We start from the raw sequence: 26376 nt of genomic DNA on the forward strand, positions 1-26376 counted from the left end.
TTGTTAAAATATCACTTTTCTACTACAGCCTTTCTCTGATAAAATTAAGTATTATTCATTGTTTCCATCTAAAGTAAGGGTAACTGTAATGATTAACATGTCAAATGTGGATATCCCAAGAGGGTAAAATACTCATGCTTTCCATCATAATCAAGTTCCCATTCTGCTTAGGATGTAAAAATGCTATATAAGAACGTTGCTCCACCCAATGAGAAAAAGCTGGGTGATCTATAAAAACGTATTATTTTTTGAGCCATTTATATAGCTGTGGTGAGCCAAAGTACTTCAATCTCCTCCAAGGAGAGACTGGATACGTGAAAGGTTTACCTTTGGCACAGAACTGGAGGAAGAAGTAGTCATCGTAGGAGCAGGAAAAAGAAAATAGCTCCAATTGTAAGGCATTCTTAAAAGTCAGGTGTAGGCTGGTATGACATTTCAGCGTCCTTGGAAATGCAGACCGAAAGAGTCTGCACTCATTCTGGAATTCTTTTCCACAAACTTCTATTGGGAACTTGCAAAAAAGTAAGGGATAGGACAAGAGATAGGAAGAAGCTCCCCTCAGTGATGCACAAACATGAAGTCAAACCCATTTTCCAGACCCTCCTCTTCTAAAAGGCATAAGATTTAAGGAAAGATACTAAACTGAAGGAAAGATACTAAACTCTACCACCCATGGGACCTGCCTGTTCAGAGGGGTCGGGGAAGGTAGAAGCCACCGAGAGACGGTCAAGATATCCTCTTTGGAAGAGCAGTATGATAACCTCTTTGGCCCAGGATTCTGCACCAATAAAAACAGAATGATCTGTTACCACTAGGGGAGAGACAAGCATACAAGGCTTGCTGAAAACTGAGGATGGGACAAGAAGATAGAAATCCCTTTAGGACCACAGGCACTACATTAAGCACCGGATAGCAGTGGCCCATCAGTGGGGGTCTTTGAAGACTGTAGTGTTCTGAAGGTTGCTATAGCAACAACAACCCCCCCCCCGAAACTAACTCAATACTAACACCACTGACTCAAACCCCATACTAGCAGTATGACATAAAAAAAGCTATACCTATTTCCAAGATTAAATATATTTACCTCATTCTCTATTTTTCTTCTATACACGACATCTAACATTCACTAAAAACAAAATGAGACTTGCAAAAAATAAATAAAACCAAGCAAAATACATCCATTATCAAGAAGTAAAGCCATCAACATAACCAGACTAAGAGATAACCTATGTGCTTGAACTAACAGACAAGGACTTTAAAATATCTTTGACTGATAAGGTAAGGAATAGATTCATCTAGATATTACAGAAAACATCTAAAACTTTCACAAACAGATGGGATGTTTCAGCACAGTGATGGAATCTGTAAAATGATGCAATGGAAATGCTAAAAATAAGCAATAATCAATTCAAAATGTTAATGTAGCAATTGCAAAATTATTTCTATTATAAAAAATGTTAAATTACAAAGAGAATAACAGTACCTTAAAATGACACATAATTTAAAATACTACAGATGTTAATATTGGAAAAATTGTTTACAATGTTCACACCTGAGTACTCAATCCTTTGATGGAAGGTATGACACTATAATGATTTATTATAAAAACTCCATAAGTGATATGTGGTTTATATTTGTTAACTGCCTATATGATATATATTCTTACCCCAACCCCATCCCATCATATAGATGAGAAAATGGCATCTATAAATGCTACTTATGTGCTCAGGTTTACGCAACTCTTAGATGTCTCTGACTACAAAGTCTTTGTTCTTTTCAATGTACCTCTATGCCTCTCATACTATAAAATTGAAATAAATTAATCTACCACTCCAAATGATCAATTTTCCACGGAACAAAAAGAGAATTTTTGTAATTCTAACAACCTCTGCTATGTGACTAAACACTGAGACATGAGGTGGGCTGCCGGGTAAATTGGAAGGCTTCATCTAAAAAATACAAGACTATGAGGCATATTCCCTTCTCAACAGCCTAGGATGATTGGATCTACCAATTCTGTCACATTTTCAATATATAATTCCTGTTCAAACTTTCTATTAATATATCATTTCAAGTTTCATTGATAGTCCTAAAATGCAACGCAAAAGACGAGTAGATGATTTCAGCCATTCCAATTTGCAGCCTTTTGTAGAGTGACATCAACAGATTTTACTGTACTTGCATAAAGCCGTAGTTGTTCTTTTCCTATTCTATCATTTCTGGATTGGCGGATGGGATAAAATGTTTAGGAAAGAAAAACCAAATCTCAACACAAACGTGAATGTCATTGAAAGCTAAAAAAGTAAACAAAGTTAATGTTCACACCCATAAGTGCTACTGATTTTTCATTGAAGAAACTTAGAGGAGAAAGTTACTGGATTCCCAAAAGTAAGTGAAGGGTATATGTCTGCTAAATGCATTCAGCTTGTTGCTCTAATTATTTGAGGTTTTTTATGTGTTGTTGTTTTAGCTGTTGTTTTTTTTATTCTTTCTGCATTTTTCTTCTACTGTACAGTTGTTATTCATGCTATGAGTTATCTAAAGTTTACATTAATAATCAAATTCCTTGCACCATCCCAACTCTGAAACACACAATTTGGATGGAGATTAAGACTCATTCAGGACTCAGGCAGACATCCTTAGTACCCAGAACCACAACACAGCACACACGAATGCATGGTTCTGTAATTATTTTATAGAGCATCTATGAATTTGCTATGCACCAGACCCTGGGAAGTCAATGTACAGTGGTCAACAAAAACAATTCAATTGTATTAATATTTAGAAACCATAAAATGCAAATATTTTCTTTTTTTAATTTGAAGCTTGTTATTCTTCTGCACAATCCATAGCTCCTATTAGAATCATTAAAGTACATTCAGCAGTAGTAAGTAACGAACAGGGAAAATGTGATCATGACAAAAGGCTGCCAGAGTAACACGGGTGACAAATGTGGGAACATTTTAGAATTCCCAGTTTCCCACTCAAATAAAATAATATAAACAAAAAAGCTTTTTTTAGTAGCTTCAACTGAAACTATCACCTGATCTATTTCTTAAAATCCTCACAAAGGTTTCACTGAACCATTAGACGTTTGGGCAGTCAAACAAATTAAACATGAACCAATCTTTTTAGAATGACTACTGAAGTCTCAATATTTCCAGCATTCCAGTTACCACAGTGAAAGAAATAAACAGGTACTTGTCAGGTTTATAAGGGAATGATCTATTTTCTGCCCTTTTTTGCCTACTCTTTAAGGAAAACACACACACATATGCATGCAGGCATACATGCATGCACAAGCAGAACACAAATTTAGAAGCTATAGAGAAAATAAATAGAAAACAAAGAAGTTTTGACAAAACCAAACTGTCTTTACTTTTAGATTATAAAAACAATCAACTCTTTTTTTTTATTATACTTTAAGTTTTAGGGTACATGTTCACAACGTGCAGGTTTGTTACATATGTATACATGTGCCATGTTGGTGTGCTGCACCCATTACTCATCATTTAACATTAGGTGTATCTCCTAATGCTATCCCTCCCCCACCCCCCCACCCCACAACAGGCCCCGGTGTGTGAGGGAATTGGAATTTTGTAGTTCATTTGGGTAGAGGAGCAAAAGGTATATATTAGGCTCAACTTTTCAGTCGGTGATGAGAGACAATGGCCTGCCATCCCTACCCCCTCTCCCCTACCCCAGTTAATCTAAATCTACAAAACGAAGGAGCTTCCACTAGGCCGGAGGGGCTGCAGGATGGGAAAACAATCAGAATGAAACACTTGTTATGGGTGTTCCTACAGACCAACTTGCTTCTAGTCAGCCCATTTAATTTCACATTTATGATTGTTTAAAAGAGAGAGGCCAGGCGCGGTGGCTCATGCCTGTAATCCCAGTACTTTGGGAAGCCGAGGCAGGTGGATCACTTGAGGTCAGGAGTTCAAGACCAGCCTAGCCAACATGGTGAAACCCCATCTCTACTAAAAATATAAAAATTAGCCGGGCATGGTGGTGCATGCCTGTAATCCCAGCTACTAGGGAGGCTTAGGCAGGAGAATCACTTGAACCCGGGAGGAGGAGGTTGCAGTGAGCTGAGATCACACCACTGTACTCCAGCCTGGGTGACAGAGCGAGAGTCAGTCTCAAAAAGAAAGCAAGGAGGGAATGGGACAATTCATAAAAGCAAGCCCCAGCAGTTCTAGTTAACTGTGAACTGAACCAGTAAGATGCACATTGATTTAACTTGGGAAATAATTTATGTGCTGGTTTCTTAAATGACTGCTACATATTGCCTTCTTACCTGACGATGGAGTACAGAATATGGGGACAAAAACAAGAGCAGTTCCAAGGAAATGCTTTATGCCCGAATGCTAATTCAGAAGCATACTGAAAAAGGAGATGCAAGAGAATGCTCAGCGTGGATTCTAGGCCATCCTTAAACAATCCAGAGCTGAAGAGCCGTATTCAGAAATAAATTTATTCTGCGTTCAATGTTTCTTGACCTACTTCTCATAAGGAAAATTCTGCCGGAAAACCAAAAGGAATTCATTTTTCACTTTAGCTTGAAATTTACCTTAAGATAAAACACAATAGTTGTATAAAAATATGCCTTATTTGGTATGTATATAAAGCAGACCCAAGAGGATTTGGGGTAAAATATTTCATAAGTTGTACTATGCATGAATCTAAAAAATGAGAAACAAAAAGATAGTTAGTAAAAGGCTGTTCAGTCCCAAATAAAGGAGTAATTGTTGATATGCTATATAAAAGGGGAGTGGGGAAAGTCCTTTTTATACAAGGGAATGTGAGGAAGGGAACTCACATTTGTTGAGGCTGTATTTTACATTTAATCCTCACAACTAGACTGAGAACAAACACTAGGCATTTTATTTCCCATTTACAGATTGTAAACCTGAGGCAATAGGATTAGTTGCCTGTAATAACAATTCACATGTTGAGAATCATAATATTATAGGCCTCCACCACCTAACAATGCCGTCTTCAGAACTACACACACACGGGCGCATGCATGCACACACACACACACACACACACACACAAGTATTTCGTGAGATTGTAACCATGGTCTTAAGTTCCATCCTTTGCAAGTAAGGTAAGTCAGGCACTGTCTCCTCACTGCCTTAGGGTTGTTTAGAAATGCAGAGCTTTTGAATTACAAAATCAACTCTTGATTTCACTGACAGAGGTCAACTACTTTTAGTGTAAGTGAACCATGATTCTGGCATAAACAGATATAGAAGAATCCTGTTTAAAAGTTTTTACCTGCTCTAGGTGCCTACGAAGAGAAGAAGAGGGGGAAGTTGAGAGAGTTACAGATAAGTGAGGGTTAGAAGCCGTGTGGGGTGTGGGGAGGGCCCTGACCCTCTGACACACACACACACCTTTTCAAATTCATCTGAAGATAAGAGGAACATTATAATGTCCTCTTAGGGAGCCAAAGTCCTAAAGAAGAGAAGGAGGTTCTGGAGCTGCTGAAAAATAGTGCCCAACCCGAGCAAAGGGACTGGGCATGTAGATTAGCCTCACAGGGTTCTGAGCATCTCATCGGGTTTATGATAAGCAGCTAACATGTGTTGGTGCTTGAGAAGGTCATGGAAGTTAGGAGGAGCAAGTTGGTGGTCTTTCAAGGGTGTGGTAATGAGGACACAGACACCCCAAATCCTGGAGGCAGAATAGGCAGTTCAACTAAGGGCGGGATGCAGGTACTGGTTCACTTCAGCCAGTGCCTGCATGCAAAGATCTTATTCCCCACAGACCAAATTGGATGTCACAGCTCTGTGTGTCCTTGACCTAGAATCAGAAGTTGGCCCTGATGCCATGAAGCTAAGTAATACTCCTGTCTTATTCTAATCCTAGAGTGGAGGCGAGAGTCCTAACAAATCCTGAATGTGACCAGTAGTCCTGAAAAGTCACTGAATTTTATTAAGATTTCCTGAGAATGGTATATTAAGAAACCTGTTAAATTAAGATAAAAGAGGAACCAAAATAGAAATTTAATTTAGCTATAGAAAAATTAATAAAATACCATTTTTAGCCCACTTAAATTTGTGTGATACTGAAATTGTTTTCCTGCTACAGATGTATAATTTAGTGCAAAGGTGTAGGACCCAAGGCTTCACTGTGAGGAATGTAAATGTGCTCCCCAAAATAATTTATGATTTTGACTAATGTCTGCACAAAATACTATAGTCCATAACAGGTTTCAAATCTTACAACAACTATTAGTACTATCAACATGCAGAAATAAGAAAACTGAGGCTTAGAGTGGTTGGACTCTATCCATTGATTGCCCAGGATAACATCAAGTGACGACTGGGGGCTCAAAATTGTTCTGCTGATTGTAAATATCAATCCTGTTTCCTATACTTGTCCATATACTTCCTGATGCCTATTTGGTGCTCAATACCTTTTACATTGAGTAAAAGAATGAACAAAAACATGTATTTATTTAATGCCCGGAAGGGGCATAGCAAATAATTGATATCCTTTTATATCTCACATAGCATTCAGTACAGCAAAAGAAGCAAAATTGAGGAGGGTATCGTAATAATGTTGAACATCTACAAATTGCTAGACATTGAGATTTTTATGCACTTCTTAAGCTTAATCCTCGTGTTAATCCATATTACATATGAGGAAATGGAGAGAGAATATAGTTTGTCAAGGTAATGGCCATAGTCCACGTAATTTGAGTGCTTACACTTTAAACACATTAACATACTTCCTTTTCACAGACCTTGTAAGAGAGGTACTTCTCTTGACCCTATTGTATAGCTAGGAACCAAAGCTTAGCAAGGTTAAGTAACTACCCAAGTTCATATAGCTACTTTGCAGTAGATGAGCACAAATTGAAACTCATGCTTCTCTAACTCCGTTATTAACCCAATAGCAGGTGCTGAAAATCGCTGATCGTGGTGCTGACAAAGGGAGAGTAAACAATAGCCACATAATAATACTATCTAAGGGAACATTACTGATGTACCTAGATTTTTTTAAACTTTCCTTTATTTATGAAAATAAAAATGAATATATTCAATTGTATTTTCATTCTTCCCTCTGTTTGTCCCACTTTAAACACTGGTGCCTCCCTTCTCTTTGACCCAAATACTTAAAACAGGTCACACGTTTAAATATGGCAAGCCCTCCAGCCCTGCAAATGATGGACCATAAAATTTGTTTGTACTACTGGCAATTTTTTTTAAAAAAAGCTTATCCACACCTACTTTCATATTTTTAGGTTGGACAGTACCTTAGAAATAAAAAAAATTAAAACAGATCTTTATCTTTTAAAAAATCTACTTTCCAAAAGGAAACAAATGAATTATTTTTGTCTTGTTATTACCATATAGCTTAAAAATCAATTACCTGAAATCATTATCATTCAAATCTTTAAAACAAGGCACTTAAATGTTTAATTTCTTTTTAAAAGTTAGCCAATGCAAAACTGCTTTCCTCCAAAATGCCCTCTGAATTACCTGCTTCTCCTGCACTCTTAGTATCCCCAAGTTATTGGCAGTGAATAAAAGTGTGAGGGAAATGAATCTTGCAATTCTCTGTGAATTTCATTCCAAAAAAGAATTTTGGGCATTTTGATGAAGCAATGTAGGGATTAGTTTTAAATAGGGATCTCTAGTTTGTGTATTATTTTCACAATTTGTAACTTACTTTCTTCCAAAAGTGGTTTGAAATAAATATTCTGAAACAGTGAAGATCAATGGAAGCTAAGAGTTAGAAATGCTCATACAAATCTACTAAACCTAAATGTATATATGCATGTAATATTTTTGTTAAGAAACATAGAATAGAATAATTCAATTTTATATAATTATGGATACAGACACATAGATTCACATTGTAATGTTTATTCAGATTTTGTGTTTATTTGTTGATTGTTCAGGCAAACGGAAACTGCATTTGGTGTCAACGGTTGCATTTCTTTATATTTATATTAGCTGGTTAGCTGTGCTGGCAGAACTAAAGGAAACCTGTTCATAGAGCCTTTACATAGTCGTAACTACAACACAATCATGTGTCACAAATTTATAGCATTACAGCACAGCAGACCTTTACACTGAAAATTGTTTAGAGAAAGAAAAACTTGACTGGGAGCAGTGGCTCACACTTGTAATCCCAGCACTTCGGGAGGCCAAGGCGGGTGGATCACCTGAGGTCAGGAGTTCGAGACCAGCCTGCCCAACGTGGTGAAATCCTGTCTCTACTAAAAATACAAGAAAAATTAGCTGGGCATGGTGGCGTTCACCTGTAGTCCCAGCTATTCGGGAGGCTGAGGCAGGAGAATCGCTTGAACCTGGGAGGCGGAGGTTGCAGTGAGCCATCATGCCACTGCAAAAAGGAGAGATAGAGAGAAAGGAAAACTTGAAAAATGAATGAAATTGGTAAACAACCGCAGGGAGAGGAATTACCACACTCTTCATATGGCAAACTAAAGAAAGGCAGCACTGCAAGAAAAGTATTGCCAGAGCTTGAAGGGCAGAATGTGTAATTAGGATGTGATATCTGGCAGTGGTGATTCCAATCACTGGGGATTAAAACTGTACCTCAACTTGTGCTCTTTCTGTTGCTTTAGGGCCAGTGTATTCACTCAATCTTCCATGATATCAATATGGACTCATTGAACCTCAGATCTTAACTTCAGTTGAGCAGACCTAGTCTTCTCTCTCTCAGACCAAGGAAGGCATAACTTGTGTTCCATTAAGCTTACTGTGTCAAGTCTGCCAAATGAAACTTTAAATATGTAGGCATTGTCTACTTAGCCTGAACACTAAGAAGAGTCCTTCTACAGTTCCCAAGGATTTGTCTGGCTGCAATGTTTCTGAAGTCAGTACAGAAACTTCCCTGAAAATGGAGCTCCAAACTTATCACGATTTTCATCCTGGAACGTACTTAGGTTTTTATCCCTCGAAGTGCACCACTCAATTGCCGTCACATACTTTTTACCTGAAATTTATTTCAGTTTCTCAGAAGACTGTATATTTCCCCAGTTATAGATTTTACTATACCTTAAATATGGTGGTTGCCACTTTCTTAACCTACAGTATTAATGGCAGAAATGCTTAGATTTATAAAAGGCAAATACGGGGAAAAGAGAGGCAATATTACGTTCAAGTCTCTCAAAAGGAAAGGAAAAGATAATGAAAAAGGAATGTAAAAAATGAGAGACAGGTGGGGCAGGTTTAAGATGCCATTGAATCTCTGCATAGACTGCCTTTTTTTGCTCTAAATACTAAACTTGCCTAAATTAGGCCACCTCCCTCCAGAGAACAAAAGGAAACTTGGCCACTATGGAATAGTACCAAAGTGAATTTTTAGAAGCTATTATTACCTACTCAGAATCTATATTTTTGAAAATTAATATATATGTATGTTTGTAATTATCAATATTAATACAAGGCAATAGGGTCAACATGAACTTGCATACTTCTGTTAAATTCACTTAAATATTGAACTAATGTAATCACTTCTCACTTTTTCTTTAACCAAATATGTAAATTCAATATAATTGACTTAGTTCTCAGATTGGTTCAATAAAATGTTCCCACAGTATTTGCAAATATATTCGTCTTTAGAATATTCCTCCTTAACCTTTTTAAGTAGAAATTAAAATGGAAATATTAAAACGTGTATTTAAAAGTGATCTTTTCTCTTAACAGACATTTACTTTTTCTTACATGAATTGGTTTAGTTTTTTTTTTCCAGCACTGATACCATTCCAAAAAACACTGTAGAAAAGAGTGAATATTTATTCTATTGGACGTTTGTTATGTTTGCATAATAACTAATTAGTGAATTGAGACCAACTTTGATCAAAATGTTTGCTCTGAATAGATATTTGTTAATAAATAATTTTTTCATGTGATAAGTATGTAATAATAAGTTCTCTATGCTGCCTTGCTTTGATAGAATATTCAGACAACATTTATAAATGACTAATTGAAGGAATTAAAAGGCCTTAAGTGCCCCAGAATGTAGAAATGGAATAAACAAGGGGTAGTGGTGAGGGTGGGCTAGAAATTATTACACAAATTTTTCTTTAAAAAAGGAAAGTGAAAATACAGCTGGAAAAAATGCACGCAGAATAAATGTCATTATGACATATTCTGAACGTGTGTACTTGATTTTCCTTCATCACGGCTTCATTTTGAGACGTCCAGGTCAACCACTGTCAACCAATCAATCTCTAGCCTCTTTGAGCAGAGATCAAGGGCAACAGCAGAGCCTTAATGATTTCAATCTCTAGCCTTCAAGGGGACAGATTATAGGGACTGAAAGTAAATCAGTCCATCACAAGGCACTTCAGCCCATAGCCCCATGACAAAGCTTGATTAGAATGGAAAAGTGTTAAGCCATCGAAAACAAGACACAGCTATGAGGAAAGAGGAAATATAAGGCTAATGAATTTTAGTGTTCATAACAAGACAAAAATGTGTTTATCAATACCTGTGTAGCCATTTAGAAATCTAAAGAGCAAGAAGAAAATTATGACAGAACATTCTGAGCAATTTCTTCCTCTTTTCTCAAGAGCAGAGTTGAGATAGATTTACATGTAAAGTCTACCCATTCTTCTAGGCCATTCTCAGACCCATTTTAAAAAAAACAATAAATCCAAAAGCCAAAAGCAATAAACTTGTTTAAATACTGAAGTTCACACGGTGCTAATGTTTTCAGAAATCCACTTACACTTTACACCCATAATGTAAGTAATGTACCCTTTAAATATTTAATTGCTCAATAATGTTTTTATTTGCTTATCATTTCTTTTTACAACTAGATAACACGCTCTTTTTTAGCAGATATCTTTGGATCTTCACTGTCTCAACTGACTTTTTTTTTTTTGAAACTGAATCTCGCTCTATCGCCCAGGCTGGAGTGCAGTGGTGCAATCTCGACTCACTGCAACCTCCTCCTCCTGGGTCCAAGCAATTCTTCTGCCTCGGCCTCCTAAGTAGCTGGGATTAGAGGCACCCACCACCACGCCTGGCTAATTGTTGCATTTTTAGTAGAGAAGGGGTTTCGCCATGTTGGCTAGGCTGGTCTCAAACTCCTGCCTTCAAGTGATCCACCGGCCTCTCACTCCCAAAGTGCTGGGATTACAGGAGTGAGCCCCTGCACCTGGCCTCAACTGACTTTTTTATATCACAGCTAAATGTTAGTTTTACTTAATGATTGTAATTATTTTGATATACTCTAAATGGAAAATAAGGAAAGTATTTTTTCCCTTTTAAAATAAGTAAAATATATAATTACCCTTTATATTTTTTTTTTTTTTTTTTTTTTTGAGAAGGAGACTGGCTCTGTCCCCCAGGCTGGAAGTTCAGTGGCACGATCTCGACTCACTGCAACCTCCACTTCCTGGGTTCAAGCAACTCTCCTGCCTCAGCCTCCCAAGAAGTTGGGACTACAGGCAAGCACCACCGCGCCCACCTAATTTTTGTATTTTTAGTAGAGACAGGGTTTTACCATGTTGGCCAAGCTGGTCTCGAACTCCTGACCTCAGGTGATCTGCCCTCCTCGGCCTTTCAAAGTGCTGGGATTACAAGCGTGAGTCACCGCGCCCGACCTAAATATCCTTTAAATTTACTGTATCTATGTGACTATAATGATGAGAAGTAAGGATGCCTTCCCTACAGCTAAACAAAGACTTTTCTGAAATGTATATTTAGAGACCCAGAATTTCATCTTATTTGAATTCAAAACACTTAAAGGAAATAAATCTTAATAAATGATTTTTAAAGCATTTCAAACACAAGAATTGTAGTTTAAAATATTGTTCTTTAAAGCTATAAGTAAACCAATGTTTCCAAACTGTTTTTCCTGGAGCAAAATTCCCTAGAACCAAAATAATCTTGAAATTTTAGATTAAACAAAGCAAAACAGATTAAATCACCTCCAAGTTTCTCAAAATCTTCAACATAGAAATAGCTGTTAATATCTCAAAAAGGAATAAAAACTGTTTTTCCAAATATATACGAGAATGACTTTTTTTTTCCTGGAATTACCTATTGATGCCAAGCTCAGCGTTTCTCATATAGTTTAAAACACACGGAAGTAAATTTGCTGCTCCCTTATAAACACATCCTGATAATATGGAAACATTTATTCAACTAACTAATGTCAAAACAGGCAACAAATTAAAACTGATTCAAAGGGGAATTCAAGGGACTGAACATATATAGTCACAGAAAGAAAAAGAAGCTAGAACAAGATTACAGATTAACATGAAAAAGTGCAATAAAATTATATATTTTGAGGGTACCAGAAAGATATTACTTATCTCTCTACTGAACAAAAATGTGTACATTTATGTAAAATTTCTCAGAATCTAAGCCCTAATCAGCAGACTGACACCTCACATGGCCGGGTATTCCTCTGAGACAAAAATTCCAGAGGAACAATCAGGCAGCAGCATTCGCGGTTCACGAAAATCTGCTGTTCTATAGCCACCACTGCTGAGACCCAGGCAAACAGGGTCTGGAGTGGACCTCTAGCAAACTCCAACAGACCTGCAGCTGAGGGTCCTGTCTGGTAGAAGGAAAACTAACAAACAGAAAGGACATCCACACCAAAAACCCACCTGTACATCACCATCATCAAAGACCAAAAGTAGATAAAACCACAAAGACGGGGAAAAAACAGAGCAGAAAAACTGGAAACTCTAAAAAGCAGAGCGCCTCTCCTCCTCCAAAGGAACGCAGTTCCTCACCAGCAACAGAACAAAGCTGGATGGAGAATGACTTTGACGAGTTGAGAGAAGAAGGCGTCAGACGATCAAACTACTCCGAGCTACAGGAAGAAATTCAAACCAATGGCAAAGAAGTTAAAAACTTTGAAAAAAAAATTAGACGAACGGATAACTAGAATAACCAATACAGAGAAGTGCTTAAAGGAGCTGATGGAGCTGAAAGCCAAGGCTCGAGAACCACATGAAGAATGCAGAAACCTCAGGAGCCGACGCGACCAACTGGAAGAAAGGGTATCAGCGATGGAAGATGAAACGAATGAAATGAAGCGAGAAGAGAAGTTTAGAGAGAAAAGAATAAAAAGAAACTGACAAAGCCTCCAAGAAATATGGGACTATGTGAAAAGACCAAATCTACGTCTGACTGGTGTACCTGAAAGTGACGGGGAGAATGGAACCAAGTTGGAAAACACTCTGCAAGATATTATCCAGGAGAACTTCCCCAATCTAGCAAGGCAGGCCAACATTCAGATTCAGGAAATACAGAGAACGTCACAAAGATACTCCTCGAGAAGAGCAACTCCAAGACACATAATTGTCAGATTCACCAAAGTTGAAATGAAGGAAAAAATGTTAAGGGCAGCCAGAGAGAAAGGTCGGGTTACCCACAAAGGGAAGCCCATCAGACTAACAGCTGATCTCTCGGCAGAAACTCTACAAGCCAGAAGAGAGTGCGGGCCGATATTCAACATTCTTAAAGAAAAGAATTTTCAACCCAGAATTTCATATCCAGCAAAACTAAGCTTCATAAGTGAAGGAGAAATAAAATCCTTTACAGACAAGCAAATGCTGAGAGATTTGGTCACCACCAGGCCTGCCCTAAAAGAGCTCCTGAAGGAAGCACTAAACATGGAAAGGAACAACTGGTACCAGCCCCTGCAAAAACATGCCAAATGGTAAAGATCATCGAGGCTAGGAAGAAACTGCATCAACTAACGAGCAAAATAACCAACTAACATCATAATGACAGGATCAGATTCACACATAACAATATTAACTTTAAATGTAAATGGGCTAAATGCTCCAATTAAAAGACACAGACTGGCAAATTGGATAAGGAGTCAGGACCCATCAGTGTGCTGTATTCAGGAAACCCATCTCACCTGCAGAGACACACATAGGCTCAAAATAAAAGGATGGAGGAAGATCTACCAAGCAAATGGAAAACAAAAAAAGGCAGGGGTTGCAATCCTAGTCTCTGATAAAACAGACTTTAAACCAACAAAGACCAAAAGAGACAAAGAAGGCCATTATATAATGGTAAAGGGATCAATTCAACAAGAAGAGCTAACTATCCTAAATACATATGCACCCAATACAGGAGCACCCAGATTCATAAAGCAAGTCCTGGGTGACCTACAAAGAGACTTAGACTCCCACACAATAATAATGGGAGACTTTAACACCCCACTGTCAACATTAGACAGATCAACGAGACAGAAAGTTAACAAGGATACCCAGGAATTGAACTCAGCTCTGCACCAAGTGGACCTAATAGACATCTACAGAACTCTCCACCCCAAATCAACAGAATATACATTTTTTTCAGCACCACACCACACCTATTCCAAAATTGACCACACAGTTGAAGTAAAGCTCTCCTCAGCAAATGTAAAAGAACAGAAATTATAACAAACTGTCTCTCAGACCACAGTGCAATCAAACTAGAACTCAGGATCAAGAAACTCACTCAAAACCGCTCAACTACATGGAAACTGAACAATCTGCTCCTGAATGACTACTGGGTACATAACAAAATGAAGGCAGAAATAAAGATGTTCTTTGAAACCAATGAGAACAAAGACACAACATACCAGAATCTCTGGGACGCATTCAAAGCAGTGTGTAGAGGGAAATTTATACCACTAAATGCCCACAAGAGAAAGCAGGAAAGATCCAAAATTGACACCCTAACATCACAAAAAGAACTAGAAAAGCAAGAGCAAACACATTCAAAAGCTAGCAGAAGGCAAGAAATAACTAAAATCAGAGCAGAACTGAAGGAAATAGAGACACAAAAAACCCTTCAAAAAATTAATGAATCCAGGAGCTGGTTTTTTGAAAAGATCAACAAAATTGATAGACTGCTAGCAAGACTAATAAAGAAGAAAAGAGAGAAGAATCAAATAGACGCAATAAAAAATGAAAAAGGGGATATCACCACCGATCCCACAGAAATACAATCTACCATCAGAGAATACTACAAACACCTCTACGCGAATAAACTAGAAAATCTAGAAGAAATGGATAAATTCCTCAACACATACACCCTCTCCCAAGACTAAACCAGGAAGAAGTTGAATCTCTGAATAGACCAATAACAGGCTCTGAAATTGTGGCAATAATCAATAGCTTACGAACCAAAAAGAGTCCAGGACCTGATGGATTCACAGCCGAATTCAACCAGAGGTATAAGGAGGAACTGGTATCATTCCTTCTGAAAGTATTCCAATCAATAGAAAAAGAGGGAATCCTCCCTAACTCATTTTATGAGACCAGCAACATCCTAATACCAAAGCCTGGCAGAGACACAACCAAAAAAGAGAATTTTAGACCAATATCCTTGATGAACATTGATGCAAAAATCCTCAATAAAATAATGGCAAACCAAATCCAGCAGCACATCAAAAAGCTTATACACCATGATCAAGTGGGCTTCATCCCTGGGATGCAAGGCTGGTTCAACATATGCAAATGAATAAATGTAATCCAGCATATAAACAGAACCAAAGACAAAAACCACATGATTATCTCAATAGATGCAGAAAAGGCCTTTGACAAAATTCAACAACCCTTCATGCTAAAAACTCTCAATAAATTAGGTATTGATGGGACGTATCTCAAAATAATAAGAGCTATCTATGACAAACCCACAGCCAATATCATACTGAATGGGCAAACACTGGAAGCATTCCCTTTGAAAATGGACACAAGACACGGATGCCCTCTCTCACCACTCCTATTCAACATAGTGTTGGAAGTTCTGGCCAGGGCAATTAGGCAGGAGAAGGAAATAAAGGGTATTCAATTAGGAAAAGAAGAAGTCAAATTGTCCCTGTTTGCAGATGACATGATTGTATATCTAGAAAACCCCATAGTCTCAGCCCAAAATCTCCTTAAGCTGATAAGCAACTTCAGCAAAGTCTCAGGATACAAAATCAATGTACAAAAATCACAAGCATTCTCATACACCAATCACAGACAAACAGAGAGCCAAATCATGAGTGAACTCCCATTCACAATGGCTTCAAAGAGAATAAAATACCTAGGAATCCAACTTACAAGGGATGTGAAGGACCTCTTCAAGGAGAACGACAAACAACTGCTCAATGAAATAAAAGAGGATACAAACAAATGGAAGAACATTCCACGCTCATGGGTTGGAAGAATCAATATCGTGAAAATGGCCATACTGCCCAAGGTAATTTATAGATTCAATGCCATCCCCATCAAGCTACCAATGACTTTCTTCACAGAATTGGACAAAACTACTTCAAAGTTCATATGGAACCAAAAAAGAGCCTGCATCGCCAAGTCAATCCTAAGCCAAAAGAACAAAGCTGGAGGCATCACGCTACCTGACTTCAAACTATACTACAAGTCTACAGTAAAGAAAACAGCATGGTACTGGTACCAAAACAGAGATATAGATCAATGGAACAGAACAGAGGTCTCAGAAATAACGCCACATATCTACAACTATCTCATCTTTGACAAACCTGACAAAAACAAGCAATGGGGAAAGGTTTCCCTATTTAATAAATGGTGCTGGGAAAACTGGCTAGCCATATGTAGAAAGCTGAAACTGGATCCCTTCCTTACACCTTGTACAAAAATTCATTCAAGATGGATTAAAGACTTACATGTTAGACCTAAAACCATAAAAACCCTAGAAGAAAACCTAGGCAATACCATTCAGGACATAGGCATGGGCAACGACTTCATGTCTAAAACACCAAAAGCAATGGCAACAAAAGCCAAAATTGACAAATGGGATCTAATTAAACTAAAGAGCTTCTGCACAGCAAAAGAAACTACCATCAGAGTCAACAGGCAATCTATAAAATGGGAGAATATTTTCACAACCTACTCATCTGACAAAGGGCTAATATCCAGAATCTACAATGAACTCAAACAACTTTACAAGAAAAAAACAACCCCATCAAAAAGTGGGTAAAGGACATGAACAGACACTTCTCAAAGGAAGACATTTATGCAGCCAAAAAACACATGAAAAAATGCTCATCATAACTGGCCACCAGAGAAATGCAAATCAAAACCACAATGAGATACCATCTCACACCAATTAGAATGGTGATCATTAAAAAGTCAGGAAACAACAGGTGCTGGAGAGGATGTGGAGAAATAGGAACACTTTTACACTGTTGGTGGGACTGTAAACTAGTTTAACCATTGTGGAAGTCAGTGTGGCGATTCCTCAGGGATCTAGAACTAGAAACACCATTTGACCCAGCCATCCCATTACTGGGTATATACCCAAAGGACTATAAATCATGCTGCTATAAAGACACATGCACACGTATGTTTATTGCAGCATTATTCACAATAGCAGAGACTTTGAACCAACCCAAATGTCCAACAACGATAGACTGGATTAAGAAAATGTGGCACATATACACCATGGAATACTATGCACCCATAAAAAATGATGAGTTCATGTCCTTTGTAGGGACATGGATGAAGCTGGAAACCATCATTCTCAGTAAACTATCGCAAGGACAAAAAAACCAAACACCGCATGTTCTCACTCATAGGTGGGAAATAAACAATGAGAACACATGGACACAGGAAGGGGAACATCACACTCCAGGGACCGTTGTGGGGTGGGGGGAGGGTGGAGGGATAGCATTAGGAGATATACCTAATGCTAAATGACGAGCTAATGGTTGCAGCAAAAGAACATGGCACATGGATACATATGTAACAAACCTGCACATTGTGCACATGTACCCTAAAACTTAAAGTATAATAATAAAATAAAATAAAAAATAAAAAGAATCTAAGCACTAATCAATAGTAAATACTATAGGGTGACTATAGTCAATAATAACTTACTTGTACATTTTTAAATAAGAGTATAACTGGATTGTTTGTAACACAAAGGATAAATGCTTAAGATGACAGATGCCCCATTTATTCTGATGTGATTACTATGCATTGTATGTCTGTATCAAAATATCTCATGTGCTTCCAAATTATATGCACCTACTATGTACCCACAAAAAAATAATTTTTAAGTTAGTACTAAGTTATACAAAGACACATACCCCTAACAAATTAAATAATCTGTTGGTAGATCTTTTAGACAATACTTTAGTATGATAATAAAAGAACATCTACTTGTTCTTTTGCCTTATTTCCAAGTTTTAGTGTTTAACAAGCTTGAATGTGTCGTAATTACTCATTTAATTACTCATGTAATTACTTAAGTGTCAGGCATTGTGCTGGGGACTAGGGAGATGATAGGGAACTGGATAAATGCCCATACATTTTAGAAGCTTACTAATGAGGGATAATGACATATAAACAGGAAATTGCAAAGCAGTTTGATGTATGTTAAAACATAGTTACTGTGGGCCGGGCGCGGTGGTTCATGCCTCTAATCCCAGAACTTTGGGAGGCCGAGGCAGGCGAATCACGAGGTCACGAGTTCGAGACCAGCCTGGCCAATATGGTGAAACTCTGTCTCTACTAAAAAAATACAAAAATTAGCCGGGCGTGGTGGCACGCGCCTGTAGTCCCAGCTACTCGGGAGGCTGAGACAGAAGAATCGCTTGAACTCAGGAGGCAGAGATTGCAGTGAGCCGAGATCACTCCACTGCACTCCAGCCTGGGTGACAGAGGAAGACTCCATCTCAAAAAAAAAAAAAAAAAAAGAAAGAAAAGAAAAAAAAAATAGTTACTGTGGGATGTTGAGATGACACATAAGAGATATTCCTCCTGTAACGTCAATTCTAGGTATGTTCTAAAAAGGAGACATCACCTAAATGATAAACTGGAGTTAGCTGGGTAAAAAGTTGAGGTGGGAGATGACATTTCAGGAAGAATAACAGAAACTAGAATAGTGACTTGTATGACGTGATTAGTACGTACAATGCGGTGCTTGAGGGATGGGTGAGTTCAGTGGGTGTTGTGGGAAGGGGTGAATGTAAAGAGACGGTGCAGAGGCCAGTTAATGGAGAGATTGGTAGAGCATCTTATAGAATTCAGATTTCACTTTTGGGGCAATGCAGAATGAGTAGCATTATCTGACTTACATTTTAGGAAAACTCTTTTTGATAACAATTGGGAAAGTGGATTTGGGAAGTTTGAATAAGGGAACGTGGCAAATAAAGAGACAAGGAATCAGGAGGCTATTGTAATCATTCAGGTGAAAGGTAGTATAAACTAAGATAATAGCCATGGAAACAGAATTATCACATCAGTTAATTGTTCAACTTACATACAAACCACAAATCCAATCAACTAGTATTTCAAACGTGCAAAATATGTTTGACAGGGGTTTATTATGAATGTTTCTGTAAATTAGTCTCTATACACATATCTATGCCTACATATATACATACACACATATATGCCTATATATATTCTATAGTTTTGTGAAAGTTATGGTATAACAACAAAAAATATATTCTGTCATATCCACTGATCACAATAGACTTTGTTCGTCTGGTTATTTTGCAAATCATTTAACAATTAGTTTTGATTTAAAGAAGTTTATAAGTTAAAGTAAACATAAGACAAATTTATTCTTGAATGTTAAGCCCTCAGCATCGAGGAACATGAAAATACTGATTAATTAGTGTGACGAAGGAAAACATTGAATTAAGTCAACTAGTTATTCAGTTAAATTTATTTTGAGGAAACCGCAGAAGGTTTTCTAGGGGGAAGATGACACAATCAAATATGCTTTTGAAAACATTCTGGCTGCATGTGGAAAACTGAATCACAGGGGTGGGGGAAACTGAACATCTGTTTTAGGGGAACTGCAACAATCCTGGCAAAACATGATGGCTGATGCCAAGGTAATGTTAGAACAGTGATCTAGAGGGAGAATGCAAGAATGATACCCCCAAACCTGAGAAGTTTGGCACATGATGTCTTTCAATGAGCTAGAGAAGGAGGAAGAAGAATTGCTTAGAAGGCAGTTTTCCATCTCACATATACTGATTTTGAATTAACTATGTGATATACATGAGCTGATGGGCAGGGGGATAGGTCTCTAGCTCAAAAGAATGATTTTCGTTGAATATAAAAATCTGAGGGTCATCGTTAAGAGTTGTTATTGCTATGGATTTGGATGAGATCAAGAAAAATATGTTGATTGAGCATTAAGATTGAAACTCAACATTAAAAGAGATTTACAATAGGTGAGCAACCTTCCAAGAAAATGATAAAGTTGCCCTGAGACAGGAAAACTAGAATAGTGGAATATCTTAGAAGCCAGGGAAGAAGAGTTTTTCCAATAGGAAGGACTGATCAGCAGTCAATACTACCGAGTTGTAAGATGAGGCCTGATGTGACTTGGGCCTTGACAAAATCAATTTCAGTTGAAGGATGTGGAGGCAGCTGGATTACTGGCGTTTGAGACAGATACGTGAGCAAGGAAGTAGATACAATGAGCATAGAAATTGTTAAAGAAGTTTAGCTTCAGGAGTGGAAAATAACAAGTTGGTAGGAGATAAAAACTAATAGCAGAATGTCCTATTTGTTACTACAGGCGACACTGTATTGCAAGTTAAAATAAATTAGTTAAACCTGACACAAATGCCTGACTGCAAGAAAAAAAATTAAAGGGTTTCTTCAACCAGGCATTTGTATTTTAAGCATTTTATTTTGGCAATCAATTGGGGAAATGAAATATTTTCTCCTCAAAGGTAATGCTGTAGCAGTTATAATTGTATTCCAGGACTTGCAGGTTACTATTACAAATACTCATTGAAATTAATGAATTTTTATTCTCCTGGCTCTGGAGGAGTGGCTGAAAGCACCGTGTTTTATAGTCTGACAAATTTGGGTTCTATTCCCAGTATCTCTGGATACCAGCTATATGACCTTGAACAAAATACTGAGCCTCTTTCAAAGCCTCAGTTTTCTCATTTGTAAACAAAGCAGTAACAATAGCTCTTTTATAGCATCATGGAGAAGAATAAATAAAGTAATGAATATATTGTCTGCTACACTGTCTCTCAACCTTTAGACTATATCAAAATCCCCTGAAGAACTTCTTAAAATACCACTCCCAGAATTCATTATTTAGTAGCTCTCTGTAGAGCCCGAGAACTTACATTTCTTACAAATTTCCAGGTGATAATTGCTGGTCTGAAACATACTTTGAGAACCACAACTTTAGCACATAGACAGTCACATAATAAAAACCAATAAATGTAAATATTAGCATTTCTTTGATGGAGACAGCCCCAGGCTGCCTACAGCAAGATGTTCCCCCCTTAGGTTCCTGAAAATAAAAAGTCCCGCATGGTCCTCATCAAAGTGGATTCCTTCAATACTTCTTCCTCCTTTCTCACATCGGCACAACATCCCCACTCCTCTACCTTCTTGCTCAATTATCTGACCCCCTGCGCTCCTTTTTTTTTTTTTTTTTTTTTTTTTTTTTTTTGAGACGGAGTTTTGCTCTCATTGCCCAGGCTGGAGTGTAGTGGCACGATCTCGGCTCACTGCAACCACTGTCTCCCGGGTTCAAGCGATTCTCCTGCCTCAGCCTCCCGAGTAGCTGGGACTACAGGCATCCACCACCATGCCCAGCTAATTTTTTGTATTTTTAGTAGAGATGGAGTTTTACCATGTTTGCCAGGCTAGTCTCTAACTCCTGACCTCAGATGATCCGCCTGCCTCAGCCTCCCAAAGTGCTGGGATTACAGGTGTGAGCCACCGCGCCCGGCCCCCCTGCGCTTTTTATTAATTAATTAATTCATTCATTCATTCAATAAACTCTGCTACAGTATTCAGAGACTTTTTTCTGCCATATTTGCTTTGATCTAGTTAGCACTTAATGAGTTTATATACCAAAATATCCCTTTTACAGTATCCTGTAATGAATCTCTTTATCATTTCTGGCTTATATGATGGAGTCTGTGATAGACAATAAGATTGCCTCTGAACCATGCCCTCTACTGATGTGGGTATTATTATACTGATGAGATTTCTTCTTTCTCATTCTCTGTTACGAAAAAGCAAGCTCATGGCCCACGGGGCTCATAAAAAATTTACTAAAGGCTGAGAGCAATGGCAACTAATGACATACGTGTAAGTACATATTGATCAAATTAGAGATGATTTTTTTTTCACAGCTCAGTGACGTGTCTAACAATAGTATTCTGGGAAATTCCATATATACATAATATAAGCCATGACTTTATTCAGATAGAACAAATGCCAGATAATATTGTTAGGAGCTTCTACAACAGCAAAATTCAAAATCACATTATCATTTTAAAACACATTAAATGGCTCACTTTTTTTCCCTCAGTGCCTGTCCATCTTGTTTAGAAAAGACTTGATTAAAGCCACATCCACTGATAGGCAATGGAAGTTAGATTAGATACTTGTGTATCCAATACTGTTTTAAAGACTGATTCTGTTTTATAATTTGAATTAAATGGTAACTAATCTTTTTTTTGTAGGAGCTTGGGCTAGGCAAAGTAAGGAATAAAGAAATAAAGTTACATTTTCTATGACTAGAGGTATTTTAGAAGAAGTTGAATGCGTACTTAATAAAAGTGTGTTCTATGGAGATTCTATGCATGCATAGAAAACTAGGTGAAATAAAAATTCTGCACATTTCTGTAAGCAAGTATCAAGGAAAAAGAGTTCTGAACAACTGCAGCACCCTGTGAGTCTCCTTCATGCTCTTTCCCAATTCATACTATATTCCCACCAGCCTCTCAGGAAGAAACTGCTCTGCTGACCTGAATCATTATAGATAACTTTGGCCAGTTCTCAAACTTCATGTAGATGGAATCACACAGTAAAGACTCATCTTCTAGTCAACATTGTTTATGAAATTCATTCATATTCTTGCAAGTAGCAGCTTTTTATTATTATATAATATTCCATGCATATACCACATTTTTGTTTTTGTTTTTTTTTGTTTGTTTGTTTTGAGACAAAGTCTCGCTCTGTCACCCAGGCTGGAGTGCAGTGGCATGATCTCAGCTCACTACAACCTCTGGCTCCCAGGTTCAAGTGATTCTCCTGCCTCAGCCTCCCGAGTAGCTGGGATTACAGGCGCCTGCCACCACACTCGGCTAATTTTTTGTATTTTTAGTAGAGACGGGGTTTCACTATGCTGACCAGGCTGGTCTCTAACTCCTGACCTCAAGTGATCCGCCCTCCTCGGCCTCCCAAAGTGCTAGGATTACAGGCGTGAGCCACCTCGCCCAGTCTACACTGCATTTTTAATTCTAATTCTGAGGGACACAAGTTATATCAGGTTTTGCTATTATGTAAAACGTTGCTATTAACAACCTTGTGCATGCTATTTTGGTGGACTTAATTTCTCCCCTTTTTTGAGACAGGGTCTGACTCTGTCACCCAGGCAGGAGTGTAGTGGTGCAATCACGGCTCCCTGCAGCTTCAACTTCCTGGGCTCAAGCCATTCTCTCATCTCAGCCTCTGGAGTAGCTGGGACTACAGGTGCATGCCACCACGTCAGGCTAATTTTGATTATTATTTTTTTTTTTTTTCGTAGAGATGAGGTCAAATTATGTTGCCCAGGATAGTCTAAAACTCCTGGCTTCAAGCGACCCTCCCACTTTGGCCTCCCAAAGTGCTGGGATTACAGGCATGATCCACTACACCTGGCCTACTAATTGCTCTTGAATACATACATATGAGAGGAATTGCTGGATCATAAGGAAGGCATAAATTTAGATTTAGTAGATATTGGCAAATATTAATTTACACTTAAACCAGCAATATTTGAGAGCTCCAGCTGAGGCACCAATTCTCCCCAGTACTTGATATTGTCTTATTATATTGTAGCCATTCTGATGCATATATAGGGGTATTTTAAATTCTTTGATTACTAATGAAGTTAGGCACCTATTCAAATGTTTTTGACTATCTTTGTCCTCTTTTACGAAGTGCCTGTTCAAATATTTTGCCAATTTTTTAAAAAATGGGTTTTTTTATATGTATGAGTTTATTATACATTATGGATACAAGTTTTTTAATCAGATATACGTTTTGTGAATATTTTTCTCCCAGTCCATGACTTTCCTTCTCACTGTTATTAGTGTATTATAATAGAATTCTTCGTTTTAATGAAGCTCAATTTATCAGTGTTTTACTTTGTACCTAGTGCTTGTTCGGTCTTAATTATGAAATCTTTGCTTAGCCTGTATCTCACTTGTAGATTATTTTACTTATGACTGGAGATTGCCCACCAGATGTAACCACTTACACACTAAGGGTCACAGCCATATTCTCCTTGACTATGTTCACTTAATCACCATTGGCAGAGACTACGTCTTGTCTAATGTTATTTTATCCCTTATTCAGAGACTCTCATATTATTGTGACTGTAAATTTTCTTAGCTAAAATAATTTCCCTCTATCTTTCTCTCTCTTTCTGTCTCTCTTTCTCTCTCTCTCTCTCTCCAACTCGCGAAGATATATAAGTCGGATTTATTGGGCACAGCTACCAGGAAAATGGGTTCAAGAAGGGTTACTCAGCAAATGAATAATCTTTTGCTAGGGCTGAGGAGTCCAACTCATGGCCTCGATATAATTTTTGAGAATGGAAGCTGGGAAAGGAAGATGTCAGGGAACCCTGGGGTTGTTAATAGTATTGAAACAACCTACCTTGTAGTACTTTTGAGAGAGATATAAAACCATCACCCTGTTCTGAAGCTCAAGTCCTAGCTTATTATTTTCCCTTTATCAATTCACAGATAAAAGCAACAAATTTCCTAGAAATACTTTTTCTTGTTTTTGAAGGTATGTTATAGAATAGAAAAAGTCTTACAAAGGTGTATTTTTACATAGCGGTTGGTGATGGTGGACAGAAATTTTTAAAAATCATATGTACCCTTCATTTCATATTTTTATAATGAAATGACAATTCAATCAATGTATTAAATTTTCAAAAGAAAATGCAAATATCTGTTCTACGTAGATTGAAGACCAAGAATTTCTGCCAATGATACCAAGCCAAGATTAGTTTTCAGTTAGTCTTTTTATACCATCTTTCAAAACAAATGGTAATATGCGATCCTTATACTGTTAAAGACAAAATTATTCAATGTCACTTGTTGAATCACGGTAAGGCAGCCTTTATCCAAGACCATCTCAATAGGTATAGGGACCATGAAAATAGGGTTTTGCAGTAGGGGAGAGAGATTGGGCTCAATCTGAATACAGCACAGGCAAATGGGAATTTATAACCAAGGAACAAGGTAGGGGTCAGTGGATGGAAAATTATTAAGAGGAAGCAACATGGGTAAGGGAGACTCTTGCTGAAAATAGTCCAGTCATCCCCTGGAGGATGGTAGATGATAAGGAACATGATCAGATATCCAGGATAATCAAATACCAAGGATGAGAGTTTTCTGGCTAAACTGATCTAGCCTGCTAAAACTAAATTTTAGGAGAAAGCGCACAGACAGGGCTATGAGAAGGTTGGGAAGCCTGAATAAAGTTTGGCCGAGCAAATAATCTTTGTCAGTACTAACACAGTTAATAAACAGAGAGTACCCCAGTAATTCATTTATGAAAATGTGTTTCAAAAAATTCCAGTCTTGACCAGGCGCGGTGGCTCACACCTGCATCGCCGCACTTTAGGAGGCAGAGGCAGGTGGATCACCTGAGGTCTGGAGTTCGAGACCAGCCTGGCCAACATAGTGAAACCCCTTCTCTACTAAAAATACAAAAAAATTAGCTGGGCGTGGTGGCATGCACTTGTAATCCCAGCTAATCGGGAGGCTGAAGCAGGAGAATCGCTTGAACCTGGGAGGCAGAGGTTGCAGTGAGCCAAGATCACACCACTGCACTCCAGCCTGGGCGATAAGAGTGAAACTCCATTTAAAAAAAAAAAAAAATCCAATCTCTTTGAAAGTTATGTATCACTTGACAAAAACATTTCCTTTGTGACGTAGGTTCAGAAACATTGGGTTAAACTAAGTTAAACAATTTTTTTAAGTACAAAAAATTTCAGGGTTGAGTTGTGACTCGCTAAAGAAGGAAATGAAATTATCACATTTTAACAATTTGTTTTTCATTCAACATCTTACGGGATCAATGTTCTTTACAATTTACATTTGGAAATGCTGTTCTAGACTCATCCGCTATATAAATTATACATTTAAGAGGATGTTGGTTCTAAATACTTTAACTTGCTATCAAGGCAGAAATTTAACAGCAAATTTGCTCTTGTTATGTTATTCTCTTTTATATCCAAGAGAAAAAGAATGTTAAGTTGAAAGTTATTTTGCTCAGGGACACTTACAAAGATATATACACATTCAGTAGACACTTGCACGACGTTACATTTGAAATTGGATATATCGTTTAGCTTTTCATACACAGATCATAGTATGCAGATTTTAAGTGGT

This window comes from Nomascus leucogenys, chromosome X (assembly GCF_006542625.1).
Source record: "Nomascus leucogenys isolate Asia chromosome X, Asia_NLE_v1, whole genome shotgun sequence".
In the NCBI taxonomy this organism is placed as follows: domain Eukaryota; kingdom Metazoa; phylum Chordata; class Mammalia; order Primates; family Hylobatidae; genus Nomascus; species Nomascus leucogenys.